The sequence below is a fragment of the Kogia breviceps genome, chromosome 3 (genome assembly GCF_026419965.1).
Source record: "Kogia breviceps isolate mKogBre1 chromosome 3, mKogBre1 haplotype 1, whole genome shotgun sequence".
Lineage (NCBI taxonomy): Eukaryota > Metazoa > Chordata > Mammalia > Artiodactyla > Physeteridae > Kogia > Kogia breviceps.
The window spans coordinates 120,902,776-120,921,448 of record NC_081312.1 but is presented as its reverse complement, the minus strand read 5'-3'; the positions used below and the strand labels follow the sequence as shown (position 1 = coordinate 120,921,448).

General features: G+C 38.9%; 1 pseudogene; it reads right to left on the bottom strand.

Moving 5' to 3' along the window:
- Nucleotides 1–11,214: 11,214 nt before the first annotated feature.
- Nucleotides 11,215–11,386, bottom strand: LOC131753677 (cytochrome b-c1 complex subunit 10 pseudogene; annotated as a pseudogene).
- Nucleotides 11,387–18,673: the final 7,287 nt, after the last annotated feature.

Below are 18,673 nucleotides of genomic sequence, written 5' to 3'. Positions count from 1 at the left end.
CGAGATGGCCTGGAAGGGAGCCAAGTTCCTCCAGAGAGTATTTCCATTTATTTCTTTCACCCAGAGCTACTCCCAACATGAAACCTCTTTTAAACTACATTCTCTGCTTGAGCTTTTCTGGACAACACTTGCAGTTGGACTTCAGACCAGAGATCTGAGTGATCACCTCCTGGTTCAAATTACCAGGAGAGAGTTTTCTTCCTTTTCCCACCAGGGCTAGGGCTGAGTTTCCTTGTTATCCTTTTCTCTGGGCTGGGTTCGTTTCTGATGTGCCTTTATACTGGTGGGCCAGCTTTGCGTGTGGAGTCTCATGCTAAATTCTCTACCTTGAGTTTTTTTTTTTTCCAACTTCCTCAGAGGTACATACAATAATTGTGCATTTTACCATCAATGGCTTCTTTGGTTCTATAAAATACAGTGGTTATAGACTGTGATAAGAATTTTGAAATAGCAGTCAAAAGTGGCACAAGGAAGTATAAGAGAGTGACCTAATTTATAGTGAAGGCCCTATGAATAAGGGATATGTAAACTGTATGAGTTTTCTAGGGCTGCAATAACAAATAGCACAGACTGGATGGCTTAAACCACAGAAATTAATTTTCTCACAGTTCTGGAATCTGGAAATCCAAGATCAGGTGTCAGCAAGGTTGATTTCTTCTGAAGTCATTTTTCCTTGTCTTGTAGATGGTCTTCTTCTCCATGTGTCTTCACATTGTCTTCCCTTTGTGTGCATCAGTGTCCTAATCCCCTATTCTTGTAAGGGCACCAGTGCCATTGAATTACGGCCCACCCCAATGACCTCATTTAACCTTAATTACCTCTTTAAAGACCCTGTCTCCAAATACAGTCAGATTCTGAAGTCCTGTGGGCTAGGATTTCCGCATGCGAATTTTGGGGGCACATAATTCAGCCCATAACAAAAACTGAGGCCTGGAAGATGGGACAAATGACCCAGCAGCTGAGCATTCCAGACAGGGGATCAGCCTGTGCAAAGTCCTCTTAGATAAGGAGGCCAGAGTTAGTTTTAAATTCCTTTAATGTGGTATCTCCAAAGTGTTTATATCCAAAGGAAAAGAATGTCATTTCGATGAATCAGTTTCTCTTGAAATCTGAAATAGAAATACGATGGATTCTTGATTATAAATTACATTAAAAATCATGTGTAAAAGTAGGGTTATGCCCTCTGATTATAATTATTACCCATGATTTCCTCAATCTGAAGATGATTTTGTGCCCCGTTGCTGTGTTAAATGTCCTGTGAATTGACATGTGAATCTCTAACAAGATAAATTAGTGCCATTATATATGCCTTTTGGATGGAGAGGTATTAAAACCATTCCTTCTTACTACCTTTTTAGAATAGCCTCATCTCCAGGGGCCGAGCATTCCAGATAGGGGGAACAGCCTGTGACATCGGGGAATAAATGATGATTTGTAACAGGATCATGGAAGGATGCTTTCCATTTGGTGTATGGAGGGTGCCCTTCCTCTCAGCCCATATTCGTTAATTTGGTGCAAAAGCCCATACTCATCCCAACACTGCTCCAGAGGTGTTTCCTGGGACTTCATAAAAGTGATGGTAAAAAGCACAATTCATATTTTTTCACATGTGTGACTCTACAGCAAACAGGACCTGAGGATATCTCTGCTTTTACTGGGCTATCTCAAAACTGGATTTGAGATTCCAGTTTGTTGTAAGATTAGACAAAAAGAGCCTACTTTATTTTCAGAGTTCTGCTATAAGAGCTTCTTGATAGAAGCAAATGATTTACTACATTGGAGAAGTGCCTAGTTACAGTATAGCTCATCAGATGAAAGACATGATTCTTTTTTCAAGCAAGTGCTCTGCTCTTAAGTGACCAAAACACTCACACGAATTCCTAGGAGGGTGTTCAGCATTTTCCCTCATCTCTATCTGGGTTGTGTGACAAGCAGATATAAATGTCAGCTTACACTTGCTAGGCTGGAATGTAGAGCTCATGGAAGTTCCTTTGCAGGCAGGTCTTTCCCTGGGAGCAGGGGCACATTCTATTCAAGGAGTTGAGAGAGTTGTGGTGAGCTGCTTCTTTGTCACTCATCTGCCATTCTCAAATAGAAATAGGAGAGGTGGTCCCCAGGAATGAGATTTGAGATGGCAGTCCCCCCACCTGCAGCCAAATCCTATGTTGAGTGGAAGAGGTGGGGAACTTCTCACCAGCTGTGACCCTAATTTTATCTCATCTGGACCCTAGGTTGATCATACTAGTCCCAAAGAAGAAATCTCCCCACCCTCTCTTCCCCACTTCGTGCTACAGTGATTGTTTCATTCAGAGAAGAGCTTCGGCTCTGATAAAGAGCAGTGATGAGAGATCAATGGATCATTCATTCAAACAATAATTGTGTATTTTTCTTTCATTTTATTATTTATGCAAGTTAAAGTTCGTTGGTAACAGGAACTCTTGCAACTGTAAAATAAAGCTACATAGGTGTAAGAAGCCATGTAAACGGTTAATGAGCTTATTTCCAAAGCTAGCAAAACTTTCATTGTAAATCAGTCTGTACTCAAGAAATAAAAATTATTAGTGTATAAATACAAATTCCATTGTGACATTCAGGATGTCACCCTACTTCTTTACCTAGCAGTTTGAGTTCTCATATTTTCAGTGTTCCACAAACTGTACTATTTTCTTTTATGTGCAGTTTGCATGAGTAAACCATCAGAGAATAAATTCTATCTTTAAATTTAAAAAAAATCCTCCTAGATGCTCAGTGCTGTTCTACATACTAGCATATTCTGTTCCCCAAACCTCTTTTTTTTTTTTTTAACATCTTTATTGGAGTATAACTGCTTTACAATGGTGTGTTAGTTTCTGCTTTACAACAAAGTGAATCAGTTATACATATACATATGTTCCCATATCTCTTCCCTCTTGCGTCTCCCTCCCTCCCACCCTCCCTATCCCACCCCTCTAGGTGGTAACAAAGCACAGAGCTGATCTCCCTGTGCTATGTGGCTGCTTCCCACTAGCTATCTATTTTACGTTTGGTAGTGTATATATGTCCATGCCACTCTCTCACTTTGTCACAGCTTACCCTTCCCCCTCCCCATATCCTCAAGTCCATGCTCTAGTAGGTCTGTCTTTATTCCCGTCTTACCCCAAACCTCTCGTTGAAGCTGTTTGTTGTGTTCTGTATCTGAATCTTCCTTTTTCACTTCTCTTCCACCCTTCTAATCTTCCTTTTTATATTAAGGTTTATATTATTGATTATTAGATCAAATAATTGCATTTGGTTTGATTTAAAAAAAAGGAGGCTTCAAAGTAGTTAAATCCTGACTTCAACTGTTAATTTCAGGCTTAGTGGAACAAAGCAACTGTATTACCGCAAAGATCAAAAATAAGGCACATATTCAGCTGTCGCCGCTCTGAAGCACTCAGAGAGAAGAGCCAACTAGCTGACACCATTTATTGACTTTATGTTCCAAAACAGTTGATTAAGCTTAAATCTGTCCCTTTCACCTGAAAAACTGTAGGCTTACGTGGAGAAATAAACCATTTATTTCAAAACTAAACTTTGAAGTTTGAAAATAAAAGGTAAAGAGTTGTAGCCCGGTACACAAGGGCTCTTCTAACCTGGAGGGCTCACCTGAGTTTCAAAGGGAAATGCTAACAGGTGAGTACTCACTACATGCACGGGCTGGGCTCCTGGAACCCAGAACTGCAGACAATGCAGAACCTGCGACTAATATACTCACCAGATATCTGATGGACTTCTCTGTGGACAAGCTTAAGGCACAGGACCCTTGAAGGAAAATCATACGATATTGCCCATCTATGATCCTGAGTCAAAGGCAGAAGAAGTAATTCTTTCCTTTTTCCTCTGCCCTCCTCTGGCTGCCTGGAAGTGGCACAAACTCTGGGAAATGGGCTTAGAAGGTGGAGCCACAGGAGGTGTAGAGCAGTGGTTCTCAAACTTTGCTGCATTGCTACACATTAGAACCACAAAGGAGTTTATTAAATTTCTGACACCCAGGCCATGCTGGGGGTATGGTGTGCATGTGTGTGTGTGTGTAAGACCCCCAGGTGTCTCTAATGCACAGCAAGTCTGAGACCAGAGGTACAAGTGGTGTTTCTCAATTAGGCGGAGCCTGAGTGTCTGCATTTCTAGCAAGCTCCCCAGGTGGTGCCCATGCTGCTGGCCCCCAGAATGCACTTTCAATAACAAGGTGTAGGGTTCGTCTCCCCATTCCACCCTCCAGTGCTGTCCTGGCAAAATAAAAGGAGCCAAGAGAAAAGAAAATTGAGCCTGGGGCAGAAATTCTTGGTAGTTAGCTTAATGAGGCGGAAAAAAGTGGAGGTGGGTAGGTGAGGTTATCTGGAGGAGCTCATCTCGTTGCCACAGCCTGGAACAAAGGATAAGAAAATCTGTACGTGACCCAGGAGGACAGAATTGCTTGCTATTTTGAGGTAGGACACCCGCTCCCCCCTGACAGCCCTTCCCTCCCCCCGCAGCCCAATACCACCCACGTGGGGAAAATTGGTTTGCACTGTGCCTCTATCCAGAATGTCCAAATTCCTATGCCTCCCTGTAATTACACAGCCCAACGAGGAAGGGAAGGGATTAGACACTCCCCTCAGCATATAAAAACGCTCCAGGTTCTTGCATTTTAAACCAATCCCCAAGCCAACACCCCTTTGGACTCTGGGTTCCCTTGGAGCAAAACCTCTCTCCTTTCTTGCACACAGACAGCTTCAGAAAAAGAACCCATTGTATGCACCTACTGTCCACATTTCTCTTCTTTTCTACCCTGTCAGTATTTGAAATACTACAATTTTGCTCATCGTAAACTTTTTTGCATTAATTTTGAGTGTTTTAAAATACTGCCTTAAAATATTATTAACCTTGATTACTTAGTGTTTTGGCGCCCCCCTCCCCCTATATTTTGCTCCCAGGGCAAATGCCTCACTTGCCTTACCCTAGTCCCAATCCTATTTTATTTACTCCTCAACCTGTTATGATCTGGCCTCTGCTCCCCGAACTGCAATAGAAACTACCACTGAAAGTTTCATTAAAAAATCCTTGACGTGTCATTTTTTTAGAGAACATTTTTTCACTCCCTGTTTCAGTTGACATTTTTTGAGCATTTCAAACAAGTCAAACAAAATACTATTATTACCAAAAAAGTTACTATACTTATACGTAAACCTATTCCTAGAATGCATCTTGTTTCATTCCCTATTTTGTTTTATTTTATTGAATTATAGTTGATTTACAATATTAGTTTCATGGTTACAACATAGTGATACCGTATTTTTGTAGATCATACTCTATTTAAAGTTATTATAAAATATCGGCTATATTCACTGTGCCGTACAATATATCCTTGTAGCTATTTATTTTATACATAGTAGTTTGTATGTACAAACTATCTTAATCCTAACCCCTATTTTGGTCCTCCCCTCATCTCTCTCCCCACTGGTAACCACTTGTTTGTTCTCTATATTTCTTTATTATTTGAATAGCACTTCTATACTTCCTAAAATTATAGCACTTCTTAATTAAAAACCTTCCTAAGGTTATAGTATTATTGTTACCCAAACCAAAGAGAAAATGACTATCAGTTCAGACAGCCAAGGTTACAGGATCCAGTTAACCAACTGACTCTGGTTATGGCATAAACCCAGGTTTTTTTGCAAAGGCTATTCAAACCAAAGCCATGGACATCAGGCTGAAACTTTCATTTTGAGATAATCTTCTCTTTTTACATCAATTAAGAAAAAATTTAGCTTCATACTTTTCTTACAGATTTTAGTTTTTAGTAGCCTGGAATTTTCCCATTAAATGTTGAAATCTTTCTTGGCCAGCAGTGACATAGCTCATTGTCCTGTCACTGTGATAACCTAGTCTCTTGGCATTATTTAAAATGTATGGGTGCCGTACTAGTGTCTCATTATAATTCATAGAGCCATCTAGAGGTTTCATCTCCCAGGAAAGGGAGAATTAAGACTATGTAATGGAGCGCTCCTTTTTAAGACACTTGGCCTTTTCTAGTCATCTTGGAACACAATTTGAAGCTCCGTTCTGCATAGTTACTGTGTGTGAGCACTGGTGCCATTAAGTCCCTCCTCCTCTTGTTTCTGTATATTTTCCCAACGTGATTTGGTAACTCACAGTTCCCTATATTTCTCTTTCTCTTACACAGATAGACATTAATTTCATGTCTCTGTGCTTAAAACAAACAGAGTTAATAGAAGGAATAAAATACCAACTTATGTTAACCTTTCATTAAAATTAATAAAAAATTAAACAGGTCCCTTTATAGTCAAACTTCTATGCTCATCCTAATTTCCTTTAGTATATTTTATATGAACTTTTTTCTTAATATCATTATGAAATTATGGCCTTGCACAAATCCATCATATTTCAGATAATCACAATTATTATACCCTTTTTGATGCTCAAATTTCAATTTGGCCACTGGGAGACCTCTAAGCTAGCTCTTTTGTCTTTTCAGCACTGTCCCTTGCATCTCTGCTTTATGGTAACATGTGGTATTCCAGGTTCATTCTACGTTTGTGTGTGTGAGTGTGTGTGTGTGTGTGTGTGTGTGTGCGCGCACACACACCAGGAGTGCTAGTTTCATCCAGTGAAGTATTAGCAATCCAAATCTGGGCATTTAGGAGTTCATGTGAGAATAGGCAGTGAACACACTGATACTGCTGTTGAGACACTTCTAGCAGGAAAAATGTTGCTTTTAAACATCATGAGTTCACATTGATTTTTTTCTAATATTATTAACATAATTAAGTCACTGTATTTGACTCACATCATAAGGTTTTATCGACAACCTTTAAGACTTTCTAATATATTGCTGCAACAAATGACCTCATCTTGAACCTTGTTTCTTTCATAGTTCCAGCCATGGTATTGGCTTTTAAAGTGCTCATTTAAAGTGCTTATCTTTGTGTCACACTGACATTCGAGGCCTCTGAGCATTTGTTCTTTGTACCCCATGGTCTTTATCACACTGATTTCCAATCTCATCCCAGATGACTTCTCAGCTGCTGGGAAATGTACCTAAGTGTTTCTTGCCCCTGAGGAGTAATTGTTCTGGATGGTGGCATGTTGATTTTCTGCTATTAGAAGAAAGGTTTGGCTTCACTCATCTGGAAGACTCTTCTCTGTTTGAACTCAGTTTTGGAGGACACTTTTCCCTTTGTCCATATTTCCTCTGCCACCAGTCCTGTATCTGCCCCTGCAATTTTCAGCCATTGACTTCCAACACATTTTAGTACAGGAAGAAACATCTGGTCTCCGGATAGTCTCCTTAATGACAACATTGAAAGGACAGAAGCACTTTTTCTCTGTCTCAATCTGGTTAATATATTTCCTTCTAGAAATGCAGGTTTTATTACATTTTTTACAGGGAGGTCCTCCTTGACTGGCGAACCCAGATTTGCTGATCCCTTTGTTCAAGTGATGTGGAACTCTACAAGAGTTTGCTCTGGCTACATCCACGGGTTGGGTGGGGAGTGAGGGCCACACCACCTTGTGGGCTGTGCCAAAGACACCGTCTCCTCTTTACACTTAGTAAGGGGGCTCTGGACAAGGGAATGAGAGACCACTTGCTTAGAGAGATAAGAGTTGGAAAGTAGAGAACATAAAGGGACTTATATATGATCTCTTATTCAAAATAACCTTACCAGGATAGAATCTGGTTTTGGCAGCAACCTAAGTTTCATTTTACGCCTTTGAGCTGGAACAGAGTGCATAAGAAATGTCAATTTGCTGGAGGTTTCCCATTAAACGAGGCAATTTGGGTCCAGAAATAATACTGTATACATTTTTAAAATATCAGTGAATAAAGCAGAAACTAACACACCATTGTAAAGCAATTATACTCCAATAAAGATGTTAAAAATAAATAAATAAAATAAAAATATCAGTGAAAAAAATTTTTTAATTGTAATCCCAATGCATCTTTATATTTTAAATGGTAACTCAGAATGTATATGAATGTAAAATATGCCATTTATGAGCCAGGCTCAATGCTAGGCACTTGACATTGATAACTCTTCCAGTATTCCTAACAACATGCTGGGACAGGTACTATGGTTATAGTACTTTGTTATATTGTCTTAAAGATGGGTAAATGGAGGCTTAGAAAGGTTAAGTAAATTACCCTTGGTCATAAACTGGTAGGTGGTAAGTTGTGATTCAAATTCAGGTAGTCTAACTCTGACTCCAGAACATGGTCCTGAATATGTGTATTATGTGTATCATATGTGTGTGTTTGTATGTGTGTGTGTGTATATAACAAAAATTGGGTCATATCACACCTATAATTTGGAATCCTTTTTCTCACTTATTAACTTAGTAAGAGCATTTCCCCCTTCTTATAATGTTTTATAAAGGATCATTTTTAAATGGCTGAATACTGTCTTTTCATGAAATTGTAGTTATTTTGCCAGTCACCTATTAATGAACATATAAATAAAGCATTGTACTTCTATTTTTGTGTCTCTATTTTCTTAGGATACATTCATTGGAAGGGGATTACTGAGCCAATGGAAGGAGCCAGTTTGAGTACCCAGGTAAGTGTCACCAAATCACTATCCACAGAGTTCGTACAAATCCTTACCTCTGCCAGCAATTTTTTAGGGAAAACTTCTATCAAACTTTTACCACCACAGAAAATTTTCTTTAAAAAATGTTTTGCCATTTTAGTGGGTGAATAAAATATATAACTTGCTTTAATTAGTATCTGTTTGATTAGTTATGAGTGTGAATATTTAAAAATATTTATTAGATTTTGTATTGCTTTAAAATTTCTGTGTGGATCCTCTGCCCACTTTTCTTTTGGGGTATTAGAGTTTTACTTATTATTTGTAAGAGTGCTTCATATTTTAGTGATATTATCCTTCTGCCCTGTTGCTAAATTACTTTTCCCAAGTTGTGATTTTATTGTTGTGAATGATGTTCCTTGATTTAGAGGAGTTCTAATTGTGTAATAGTAAAGTCAATTTAGCTTTTCCTTTGTAATTACTTCTGTTGCTTTTATGCTTCGAATGTCTTTCCCTCTCCAGAAATCTGATAATTATTCACTTATATTTTTGTCTATGTATGGTTCTTTAATCCATCTGTTTTAATTGTTGTTTTTGTTTTGGGCTGCTGCATGGTGAGGCTATAATTTGAATTAATCAATTTTCTCAACTATTTGATGAATAAACTCTCCCATTTTTGTTGTGCTTATTTATTAAGCTGGAATATATACCAGAGTCTATCTCAAGGCCGAATGTTCTGTTCTATCAATCTATCTGTCAGTTCTTGAACTAGTACCATACTTCTTTGTTTGATGTTGCTTGCAATATGTTTTAATTCCTTGTAAGACATGCCTCCTTAATCTAATTGCCCAGTTTTCCTATTTTAAAATGTTCTTTTTTTTTTTACTTGTTATTCCTCTGAATGAAATTTAGAATCATTTATGTCATTAAGAAAGATAACATTGCCGGGCTTCCCTGGTGGTACAGTGGTTAAGAGTCCACCTGCCGATGCAGGGGACACGAATTCGTGCCCCGGTCCGGGAAGATCCCACATGTTGCAGAAGAGCTAGGCCCGTGAGCCATGGCCGCTGAGCCTGTGCATTCGGAGCCTGTGCTCCGCAATGGGAGAGACCACAACAGTGAGAGGCCCGCGTACCGCAAAAAAAAAAAAAAAAAAAAAAAAAAAGATAACATTGTCTATTTTTTGGTTTTCGTCATGTCACTGAATATTTAACATGTCATTGCAAAATCATAATAGTATTTATTGTTCTTTTGTTGTGCCATCTTTGCCAGCTTTATATTAGTGCTACACTGACTTCATAAAATGAATCTATATATTTTCAGCTTTTGTTTTTATATTGGAAATATTATATAATATGAAATTATCTGTCTTTGTGAAAGACTGAAAGTTATCACTAGTGAAATTTTCAGACAATGAGACATCTTTAGCAGTCTGAGAGTCAGGTACAATTTTCCATAAAAATAATCATTTAGTTCAGTTTATCAAATTTATTAACATAGTATTTTAAAATAATATTTCCATATTTATTAAAAATTTCCTGTTCCTTTTCTACTTTTAAATCTTGTTTTTTCTCTTTACTTTTCATGTGTTCTTGAGTTGTGTTAAAAAAAAACAGTTCTTGAATTTGTGTATCAACTTTACTATTTCTGTTTTAAAAAAAAATTGTTCAATTTTCTATGCTTATCTTTAGAAAATCTTTTCTTCTATTTTCCTTGGTTTTGTTTTAAATACATTTTAATTATTTATAGTACACATCCTTTGAAATATATCTACTTTGTCTACTTTCTGTAAAAGGCTCACGTGATATAATTGTATTCTGTCCATTTCTTCTTATATATCTTTGCTTTATATATCTGCATAAAATATATATATTCCTTTGATATTGTCATTGAAGACTGCACATTTTTATGCACTTATTGACTCATTTGGTATTTTTTGGCCTTGTATCCATTCTTGTGTGAATTTTATAATAATACTTTTATTTTTACTTCATTTCCATTTTTCTAGTAAATCTTTATTCATTCTTTTATTTTTAATCTATTTGTGTCCTTTCTTTTGGATATGTTTCTTATGATTAGGCCACAGTTGGATTTTTTCTTAACCTAATCCTGAAGTCTTAGTATTTTAATATACAAGGTTAAATCATCTAAATTTATTGTTATAACTGTCCATCTACTCATCCTGGATAATCATGTGGGATATCTGGGGGTTTTGCTCAGGCAGGGTTTAGAGGACCTGAGTTCAAACAATGACATGAGAAACAGCCACAGGCATGAAAACCGACAAACTCATACTTGGTCATAGGCAAGTTCATCTTACAAAGAAAGGAACATTCTAAATGTCAAGTTTGTGCAATCGATCAGAAATAAAGAACAGGATCCAAATCAAAAATTTTTTAAAAGATCAGACACAACTGAGGAGTGGGTTCAGGAAACAGGGCCAGGAGAGCTTCCCTGAGGCAGGGCACCAGGGAGATTCAAGCATTCTCAATCCTTTACTGTAAGTGATGATGAAGACAAAAAGCATGGCAACACCAATCAACATGTCAATTTTTTTCTTTTTTTAAACTTCCAGGTCCATCCTGAGAGCATGGGCTGTTCCAGAGGCAAATGGAAGGAGGCAGCACCATCAGATAACAGAGGGGCCTGGTGTGTGGGGGGGTCAGTTTAATTAATCATCCTTCTTAAACTTGCCCTTGATGTAGGTCACCCAGTCTAGAATCAGCCGCCAGTCGTTGGACCACGGCAGCCCCACAGTGCCCACCGCACCCCCACGTGCCCACGGTGGAAATCCAGTTTCCAGCCAGTTCCCAGGAGCGCAGGGCAAGGAACTTGCTCAGCATCTTGGTACCATCCCAGCTCAGGGTGACCCAGTCCCCACTGGCTCGGGTGCCAACAACTCATTTTTTTTGTTTTTTTGATTTATGCTTAGGCTAAGCACTGTACTAATTTCTTTACACAAAGATTTCCTATAATCCCCACAACTACCCTGTGAAGTACATGTTATTCAAGTTTGACAGACAGGAAAAGAGAGGCTCTGAGCACATGAGTCAATTTTCCAGACCAACATTAATAAATGCTAGAACCACTTTCAAAAACCAGATTTCCCTGACTCAAAAGACCTTGATTTGAACCACGGTGTTATTCCATTTTCTTCCCAAAGTACAATTTTTCTTGGTTTTTATTTTCCCCATTTTTACAAGTATACGTTCTATTATGAATTCTTCTAATTAGGTTTTTCAAAATCACACTTGAATACATAGGTTCTCTAATTATCAAATTCATGAATAATATAATAATTTGATTCCTTCTTCTATAAGATGAGGAATTTAGTACACTTCTAATTCCCCACATACCCATCTTTCCTCCATTCTTTGGCAATATCATTTGGAATTATAAACCTATTTATTATTAGCTTTATTTTTAGTTATTTTAAGAAGTAACAACAACAACAAAAACTTTCCATCTGTACCAATATTCTATTTACAGAATTTTTAAAAATTTAATTCTATACATTTAGCTCAGACTGTCACAATGTTTTTGAACCCACTTTTGCTATTCTTGAGTTTTTGTCTTTAATATGTTGTTCCATTCGAACCTGTCTTTCCATAAATTTTTCAAGAAAAGTGCATGGGTGGTATCTTTTGTGAGTTCCTGATTAGAATAACTAAGAATGTCTTTTTTTTTTTCTTTGCAAATTAATTAACATTTCAGCTTGAGTCATAAGCATTTTCTCTTAGTACCACTTAGACTTTGCTCCATTTTCATCTGGCATTCAGTCATGTGATACATTCTCAAATCAGCCTGTTTTCATTTGATGATAAGTGACTTTAATGTTTTGTCTGGATATTTATAGAATTTTTAAAAAAATCCTTTATGTTCAAACAAATTTGCTAGATTTTATCGAATTGTGCATCTTTCTTCAGGCAAATTTTGCCTGGAAATGGTACGCTATTTTAAATTGTGCATTCTACCTCTTTTTTCAGCTTGAAAATTTTTCTTCCATTATTTTTCTTCAATAATGCAGCAACATCATTTATTCTGGTTATATCTTCCTTGAGGGGGGTCCTTCTTATCCATATATTAAGTCTTTACTTTTGATCTACCAAATCACCCATCTTTTCTTTCATCTTTTTTGTAATCTTTGTTTCTTTTCTCTACATTGAGAGAAAACTTCTCTAGCTTGGTTCTATATCATTTGTTTGGGTTTTCTGCAATTTTGATTCTTATCTTCAAAATCAGACTTCAATCCCACAACTTTAGTTTTGGTTTACGTGAATCCACATCTTATCTGTCCCACTTCCTTTTCAAATTCAGCTAGAATCTGAAGCATCAGGTGGGGAAGCATTACTTTTTCTTGTGTTTTCACTCATTTTTTCTTTTCCCAATACTAGTTACTGACCACTCTTGTCCTGGCTCTTGCGGGGGACAGAAATATGGAGATGAAAGACACTAATCAGTCTAGACAGGGAGAAGTGCAGTGAGTGTCCTCAACAGTGGGAGAAATGCTAGGGCAGAGGCTGGCCTAGGTGGTAAGGGGATGTAGTGGTAGGGAGGCAGTGAGGGAGTTGGGAGGGCAGTAGGGAGAGGGTATTTAAAGGTTTCTTGGAGGAGGTGACACTTTAGGTGGATCTTAAGGTACTAGTAGGTGTAAGACAGCTGAAGAAAGGGGAGGTAAGGGCAGAGGAAAGAGCAGGTGCAAAAATTTGGAGCAGGAGAAACCATGGTGAGCCTAAGGAACCACAATTAGTTAATTATGGCCAGTACAGGGTGAGTGTGAAGGGCTGGGGTTAGTTAAGGTATTTTATTATCTCGCTAGGGCTGTCATGACAAAATATCACAGACTGGGTTGCTTAACAACAAAAATTTATTTCCTCGCCCTTCTGGAAGCTGGAAGATTTGAGATCAAGGCGTCAGCAGGTTTGGTTTCTTCTGAGGTCTCTCTCCTCGACCTGCAGCTGCTGCCCCTCTGTCTGTGTTTTCTGTGTCCTTATCTCCTCTTCTTATAAAGACACTAGTCCTATTGGATTCGGGCCCACCTATATGATTTCACTCTACTTTAATCACCTCCTCTATGGTCCTGTCTCCAAATACAGTCACATTTTGAGGTAATGAGGGTTAGCACTTCAACATATCAATTTTGGGGAGCGGGGCACCAATCAGCCCACAACAGGCAGACAGAGATTGAACAGCCTTCTTGTTCAGTGTGTCACACCCTCAGACCCCCTTACCTGTCATTCCATAGGGGAGGAGAAGGCCTGCAGGAGCTGGAAGGTGGTATACGGGGAGGGCCGTAACCTGAGCAGGGGTGCTCCTCCTCTCTCCTCTGTATATGATTTCTCTATTACTCATAATTTAGATTCAGTGGCACGCTGCACCTTGTGGATTTTCTTTCATGGTCTTTGTATATACTCTCCAGGAATCCTTTATACATATGAACAAGTTCCATTCTGAGAGTGCGTTCGTAAGTCCAATCTGTTCGCAAGTCCAACAAAGTTAGCCTAGGTACCCAACTAACACAATTGGCTATATAGTACTGTACTGTAATAGGTTTATAATACTTTTCACACAAATAATACATTAAAAAAACAAACAAGCACAAAAAGTAAAGAAAACAGTTTAAGTCTTACACTACAGTACCTTGAAAAGTACAGTAGTACAGTACAACAGCTGTCATAGAGGGGCTGGCCTCGAGTGAACAGGCAAGAAGAGTTACTGACTGGAGGAGGGGGAGGAGGTGGGAGATGGTAGAGCTGAAGGATCGTCAGCAATAGGAGACGGAGGGCAAGCTGCAGTGTCACTCACACCTTATGTGATTGGACATGCGAAGGCACATCTGCATCTTTGAAAGTCTGCAACTCGAAGGTTCATACGTAGGGGACTTACCGTATACTTGATTTAGGGTTCAGTGGCACAATGCACCTTGTGGATTTTCTTTCATTGTCTTCATATATACTCTCCTTATAAGGAGAGTACAAGGTTCCTTATAAGGAACTCCTTATCTCTTAGATCAGTCAGAGAGTTAATGCATTGCATTGCACCGTGCCTGCCAAGGGTACACAGGCCTGGAGCCCACTTCCTCTCAGGAAGGCGGACAGCTATGGCCACTTTCTGCCAGGCTTGGATCCCATAAAACTCTTGACATGATATTAACCTCTAAGTCTCCACCTTGCTTGGCTGGAGATGCTCTGGGGCCCCACAAACACTTTCAGTGCTAGCTAATTTCATGTGCCCACAGTTGCTGTCAGTACCCATCCTTAAAATACAAAGGTTGGAGTGCATTTTTCAGAGACTGGGAGCAGAGCTGGGATCTTCCCTTTTTCTGAGAGAGAAAAGTAAAAGCATGATGTCAGTGAAAGGGGCTAATGGGGACAAGGCCTGCTGCAAGAAGGGTGTGCACAGTTGCTGCTGGGGTGGAGAAGTGGGTCCCTGGGGAGAGTGCCTAGAAGGAAGTTTTCTATGAACCTGGACCCCTTCTGGGTCATTGTCCTGTCCTAATCAGAAGTACCAGCTTCTTGGCAGGAGGCCTGTTAGACCCTGAGCAGGACAAATGCTCCTTTATTTTTAAAGTAAGATACTCTCTCTACCCTTAAGAAGCTAACAGTCTATTTGGATAAACACATGCTATTTCATAAATATCAATAGAAGGTAGCAAATGATAAGCTACCCAAATACACTAATATTGATACATGTTTGTTTTACTCCTCCTTTATCTCAAAACTCATTTTCCATAAATATAACACATTTCTAAAAACCAAGTTTTCTCATACCTATTCTTCAATTTTCATTAGTTTTTTTTTCTGTTTCTCCACTTGGATTTTGGATTCATCCTTTTAAAAATTGCATCCAAACTGATATTTATCCTTTTAACTTCTTTGCTGAGTTTTAGGATATATTCAACTTAAGACATATAATTAAAAATATAGAACTAAGATTATAGAAAGCAGCAAATGCAGGCTATATGGTAGAAAGGCATATGGATCAGGCTAATTGGAAAGTGGAGGTGGGGGGGGAGAAAAACCCTGAGGAAGAGGAAATAAGCTTCAACTCAGCCCAAATATTAGTTTCAAGCCAGAGAAGTTGGCCCAGCCCCAATTCTATCCTTGGTTGAACACAGTACATGATTGGTGTATTTTCAGAAAAAGAAAAGAAAAATCCATCCATAGGGTGAGGATCTAAGCATCTATTTTGCACTCCAGTGACAATCAGAAATCATTCTTTGCATTTATTTTTCAGCTTTGTATTTGCCTGTGAACAAAACTGAAGCTGGCAAAAGATGGTTCATGTGAATTACTTGGACAACAGTTTCTCCTTGTGTGGAATTACATTGAGGCTGCTTGCTGTGAAATCCTGACACAGCCCAGTAACAGTGGAAGACATTGTCATTTTTTTTCCACGTCCATGAAGTTAACCCACTTCTCTCCTACAAAAATGAATTGATGGCTCTTTTTAAGGTAAGGGAGAAAAGCTCTCCAAATCTTAATCACTGAGCATATACATACAGTTTATTAATATTTTAGAATCAAAAGCCAGTTTATCTTCCCATGTCACCCAATCTTCTTTATGCTTCAGATTTCCTGAGTACATTGCAGCATCTCAATGTTTGGAATACTAATAGTCAGCAAAGTAAGGGCTCATGGAATCAGAGCCTCAGCTAGCAATATTTTCATCTAACTTAGAAAAGTCACCTAGCCCAGAAAAGTAGTTGAGAGACTAAAATAATCCCAAGGGTTCTACAGTCATTCATACTGATCAGTTCTAAACCCATCATCCACCACTAGAGGGATAAAGGAATGAAAAAGTTTCCAGCCTAGAAATGGTGGCTAAACCATTTCTCCAAGGCAACATTCAAGGTCGCCCAGTTGGTGGGTGGGGTTTAACTTCGTGTTTGCCTTGCTCATCACATGATGGTCAACTGTCCATTTCAGAGGCTGGTTGGAGAGGGCACCCCAGATCATGGGAGGCCTAAACTCTTTCTTCATCTCCTTCTTCCTTCTCCTAGGCGCTCCCCCAGTTTGGGGTGGAAAATGCAGTTTTTTTGTTTTTTTTTAAATTGAAGTATAGTTGATTTACAATGTTTCAGGTGTAGAGCAAAGTGATTCGGTTACTACACATATAGCTGACTAAGGTTTCGAATGATGAACAGGAATTCTCCAAGCAGATTGGGAATCTGTTCCAGGTAGGGAAAATATGTTCCAGCGAGAGGGAGCTGTGTACATAAAGACATAGAGGTCTTATGAAATAATTTAGAATTTGGCCATGAACGTTTGAGAAAGGCTTATTAAACCTCTAAAATCAGTGCTGGAAAGTTAACCCAGCCCTCCTGATTCCTAGTCCACACTAGTTTTAGATCTTCTTTTGCAGCTGTCCCAGGGTCTGATGGTCAATCTCTGAGGTTTTTTTTTTTTTTTTTTTAACATCTTTATTGGAGTATAACTGTTTTACAATGGTGTGTTAGTTTCTGCTTTACAACAAAGTGAATCAGTTATACATATACATATGTTCCCATATCTCTTCCCTCTTGCGTCTCCCTCCCTCCCACCCTCCCTATCCCACCCCTCTAGGTGGTCACAAAGCACCTAGCTGATCTCCCTGTGCTATGTGGCTGCTTCCCACTAGCTGTTTTATGTTTAGTAGTGTATATATGTCCATGCCACTCTCTCACTTCGTCACAGCTTACCCTTCCCCCTCCCCATATCCTCAAGTCCATGCTCTAGTAGGTCTGTGTTTTATTCCCATCCTACCCCTAGGTTCTTCATGACATTTTTTTTCTTAGATTCCATATATATGTGTTAGCATATGGTATTTGTTTTTCTCCTTTTGACTTACTTCACTCTGTATGACAGACTCCAGGTCCATCCACCTCACTACAAATAACTCAGTTTCATTTCTTTTTATGGCTGAGTAATATTCCATTGTATATATGTGCCACATCTTCTTTATCCATTCATCCAATGATGGACACTTAGGTTGCTTCCATGTCCTGGCTATTGTAAATAGAGCTGCAATGAACATTTTGGTACATGACTCTTTCTGAATTATGGTTTTCTCAGGGTATATGCCCAGTAGTGGGATTGCTGGGTCGTATGGTAGTTCTATTTGTAGTTGAAAATGCAGGCTTTAATTCCTGACACTAGCTAGCTGTGACCTCCAAAAAGCCACTTGCTGCTCTTTCTTTATAAGTAAAATGGGGTTAATAAGATCTGCTCTCCCTGTTGTGAGATTTGAGTGAGACACAGGACATCAGAGCACTCTATCAGCAGTCACGTGTTGTACAGATATGAAGCCAGTTACTATTTTTCTGCTGCTGCCTCTGTCTGCACAGGAGAGGATCCAGGCAGAAGCACCTGCTGCTTGTAAACCCAGTGCGTTATTCCTGGAACCCTCATGTACAGGTAAACAAAGGACGAGCAGGAAGGAAGAGAATTGAACCTGTTAAATTCCTTCTTTCTGACTGTCATGAGGCTAATGCCTGGCTGCCTTCAGGCCGACTTTGATTATTCTTAAGGCTTCAGGCACTGAATTACTTTCATGGCTGTGTACCATAAATTATAGGAGGAATCTACAACCCTAATCCAGAATCCTCTCTCTGACAGCAAAAGGGTTTGAGTTCTCTAAAGACAGTTAAATTTTATGTGAAATAAATGATTGAAGCTGAAAAAAGCTTGTCCCCCTTTTGGTCTGTACCTGAGGCAATGTAGTATAGACAAAGAGAGCTGGACTTGCATCCAAGTCCTGTCCCTTTTGAGCTGTGTGACACCGGGCTAATCATTCTACATCTCTGAGTCTCCATTTATAAAATAGGAACAATATGAGTCCCGTCCTCCCCAAGAGACAGACCACTGGGTAATAAGCAAGATAATATATAGGGAGTTTAGAACTGGGGCTGTGATAGCAGACATCTTGGTTTCAAAGGCTGGCCCTGCCATTTACTGGATATGTGTGACATAGGTAAGTTTAGTTAACATTTTTGGGCCTGGTTTCTTATTTGTAAAACACAGCTAATAAGAGTGTCTAGTTTAGAGGATGGTTGTATGGGTTAAATTGTAAATGTGGGTGAAGCACTTAGAACAAACAGTGCTTGGCCAGAGTCAGCACACAACAAACATTAGCTCTCGTTATAACAAAGT